A 4,115-nucleotide genomic window follows, 5' to 3' on the forward strand; every position below is an offset into this window, starting at 1 on the left:
CCTCCCTGTTCTGTGCCGCTGCTTTTGTGGCACGTCCACGACTGAGATTTACCGTGTGCGGGCGTTTGAAATCCATGTTTATGTGGAGCAGTCACTCTGTTCGCAAATTAGGTGTGTTTTCGAGAGTGTAAATGTTTCTGACGTGATTTTAGTGTAGTATATTCGGTCTGTATAAGCGCCAGGTGTGTGTCACAGGCCAGCGTCGCGGAACCGGCGTGTGATGGAGCCGACTGTAGTTGCACTGACCTGAATTTACTAGCAGTGCCTCTGTAACCACCGGTTCCTCAGATGTTCATGCTATGGTTATGCACTACGATTTAAATTGGTTTTGTGCGCTTACATAATGAGCGGGGCACTCATACCTGACAGCACGCCAGTTTCGTTTGCCAATATTATACCTCAGGTATTGATCACCACCATTCACAAGCCAGTCTGTGTTAATTTCTGGAATATTCAACAAAAGTACGATGGACAATGCATAATTATACTCGGGGATCAGCACACGACAAAGTCTTCTTGTCGTGAGCGCTCGCAAACATTCATCTGCTCCCCTGCGAGCAGCGCGGAGACGGGCTTAGAATAAATATAATCCGCGTCCGCGACTAATGCTTCTTCGAAATATCGTCATATGGCACAGGGAGCCAGCAGAATAAAGCAGAAACTGAAATCAGAGGGCCTTATCACATACCACTCTCTTCCAACGACACCTTTCATCGCTTGTTGAACAGCCTACCCTGTATATTTCCAAAAATGCGGCCGCCGTGTGATCAGCTGTTCGTTGAAGTAGAAAAACAAAAGGAAAGTAAACGCGAGATTTGTGTGTGTGTGTGATTACTAAAACGTTCATTGCTTGATTCCCCTCGGCATATGTACACGCGTCCCCCTCCTCCCCCCCCCCCCCCCCCCCCCCAAACGATGTCTCGCGAAATAGCAGTGCATTTCGCCTATAGTTGGTCTAGTGAACCCTACCTGGCTTAAGTTTCGACGAACGTCTTTAGCATGTCAGAAGCTGCACTATTTTTTTTTTCGTTAGAGAATTATGTTTCTTAATTCCGCACTTGCACAGCATTTATTTTTCCGTGGTTTCCTTAACTTGCCTTGGTGTGTGGGCACATATTTAACGACGCACAGCTAGGCTTGGAATATACTTAACACTTTCGCATGGTGTATAGCTTATAAAAGGCATAAGTTATTGTCCGGGATGGGGTAATCACATCCCCGAAACATATTTTTCTGCGACGTATATATTCGAAACGAAGCCGCATTCGTTGTCGACGCTGCAAAATGAAGCCAACCTTTCATTGTGCCAGTATCAGGTATAAACGAGGCGACAGTAGAATTCATTTGTGCCTGATGTTTTGGAGGTGACAGGGGTGATATGTTGCTACCGTCGCCGACGCCCGGAAGAGCGCCGACGAAGCGCGCAGCACCGCGTCCCCCGCGTCTCCGGGTGCCTCTTGCAGGCGATCGCGTACTCTACGAAGACACAGCTGCTTTTTAAGTGACCTAAACGTACTCTTTGCCTATAGACGCCACCATAACAAGTTTTTTTCAGGGCGAGGAAAGGCGGAAAGAAGTGAAACAGAACATAAACACTCCACGCGGCCCTATCAGCCACGCAGCGCAAATCCCGTCAACGCCGCGGAGAAGCGGCGGCAGGCGGCGCAGCGATCGCGAAGCTCGAGGCGGAGCGCGGCCTGTAGGGGCGCCACTGAAATCCCCCTAGCGGCCCGTTTCGAAAGCAGGCGCGGGAGTCCGCGTCCGGCTCCCCAGTGCCGCCGCTGCTTTTGCGGCACGTTCACGCTTGAGATTTGCCGTTTGCGGGCGTTTGAAATCAGTGTTTGTGTGGAGCAGTCACTCTGTTCGCAAATGAGGTGTGTTTACGAGAGTATAAATGTTTCTGGCGCGACCTTAGTGTGGTATATTCGATCTGTATAAGCGCCAGGTGTGTGTCACAGGCCAGCGTCGCGGAACCGGCGTATGATGGAGCCGATTGACCTGAACTTACTAGCAGTGTCTCCGTAACCACCGGGTCCTCAGATGTTCATGATACGGCTATACACTACGATTTAAATCGGTTTTGTTCGCAATCAGCGGAGCACTCATACCTGACAGCACGCCAGTTACGTTTGCCAATAATATGCCTCAGATATTGATCACCACCATTTACAAGCCAGTCTGTGTTAATTTCGGGAATATTCAACAAAAGTACGATGGACAATGCATAATTATACTCGGGGATCAGCACACGACAGAGCAGCCTTTTCTTGAGGTGAGCGCCCGCAAACATTCATCTGCCTCCTCTGCGAGCAGCACGGAGACGGGCTAAGAATATAATCCGCGTCCACGACTAATCCTTCTTCGAAATATCGTCATATGGCACAGGGAGCCTGCAGAATAAAGCAGAAACTAAAATCAGAGGGCCTTATCACATACCACATGTGCACTCTTCCAACGACACCTTTCATCGCTTGTTGAACAGCCTACTATACTTCCAAAGATGCGTCCGCCGTACGATCAGCTGTTCGTTGAAGTAGAAAAACAAAATGAAAGTGAACGCGAGATTTGTGTGTGATTACTAAAACGTTCATTGCTTGATTCCGCTCCGCATTTGTACACAGCGTCCCCCCCCCCCCCTTCCCCGATGCGGTGCATTTCGCGTATAGTTGGTCTAGTGAACCCTACCTGGCTTAAGTTTCGACGAACGTCTTTAGCATGTCAGAAGCTGCACTGTGTTATTTTTTTTTTCATTAATGTTAACTCCGCACTTGCACAGCATTTATTTTTCCGTGCTTTCATTAACTTGCCTTCGTTCTTGCTATATGGCGTGTATGCGCACATATTTAACGACGCACAGGCTTGGAATATACTTAACATTTCCGCAGGGTTTATATCTTATAAATGGCATAAGTTATTGTCCTGGATTGGGTAATCACATCCACGAAACATATTTTTCTGCGACGTATATATTCGAAACGAAGCCGCATTCGTTGTCCACGCAGCAAAATAAAGCCAACCTCTCATTGTGCCAGTATCAGGTCTAAACGAGGCGTCAGTAGAATTCATTTGTGCCTGATGTTTTGGAGGTGACATGGGTGATATGTTGCTGCCGTCGCCGACTCCCGGAAGAGCGGCGACGAAGCGCGGAGAACCGCGTCCCCGGGTAGCTCTTGCAGGCGATCGCGTACTCTACGAAGACGCAGCTGCTTTTTAAGTGACCTAAACGTACTCTTTGCCTATAGACGTCACCATAACAAGTTTTTTTAGGGCGTGGAAAGGCGAAAAGAATCGAAACAGAACCAAAACACGGCACGAGCCCCTATCAGCCACGCAGCGCAAATCCCGTCAACATCGCGGAGAAGCGGCGGCAGGCGGCGCAGCGATCGCGAAGCTCGAGGCGTTAAAGATTCAGCCGGATAGAATTGGGGGGAAAGTCCTACTTCCTGAGGCACTGGGCTTCGCAATAGATGGAAACATTAACTGGCCAGCAGTAGGTATTACTAAGCAGCGGCTAGAGTATTGGTGGAAAAAAAGCAGGGAAGTCGATAAAATAACAGCCCAGCCAGGGGTAGCGGCAGGGCAGAATTAAAAAGAAATCCGAGTTGAGAGACTAAATTTAAATTCAAACTACTAAGATAGGCTAGATGGCGCACGCCATTATCCCGATTCAAAGGGGAGGCCTTTAATCATCATCATCATCATCATCTGGCTTGAAGGTCTCGTGCTGGGGAGCGGTTTTTCGCACTTGATCTCACCCCCACTGCTCTCTGCGCATGCGCCGCGTTGCTATGGCAATGGAGGCGCGTCGCCTACGTCGTCTGCTTCCTCTCCGCTGCGGCTGCGCTCCGCGGCGCCGAAATCAAACGGGAGCGCGCGGCACGCCGCTCGTCGATGCGCGCCGTCGGCAACGAGAGCGTGTAGCCGCGTATGCGATCACGATGGAAACAAAAACAAAAGCAAAACAAAGAAAGCAAAGAAGAAGATTCGAACGCGGAGATCGAGGGGCACATTTTTCTCAGCCTAGCAATGAACAGCTGATCTCACGATCTCGGTGCTTTCGTCAACTGCAATAGAGAATGCTTCAAACTCGTGGCATCGGTTGATTAATCCTTTTT

This window comes from Haemaphysalis longicornis, unplaced genomic scaffold, assembly GCF_048455015.1.
Source record: "Haemaphysalis longicornis isolate Haplotype H1 unplaced genomic scaffold, Haemaphysalis longicornis Haplotype H1 scaffold_8, whole genome shotgun sequence".
Lineage (NCBI taxonomy): Eukaryota > Metazoa > Arthropoda > Arachnida > Ixodida > Ixodidae > Haemaphysalis > Haemaphysalis longicornis.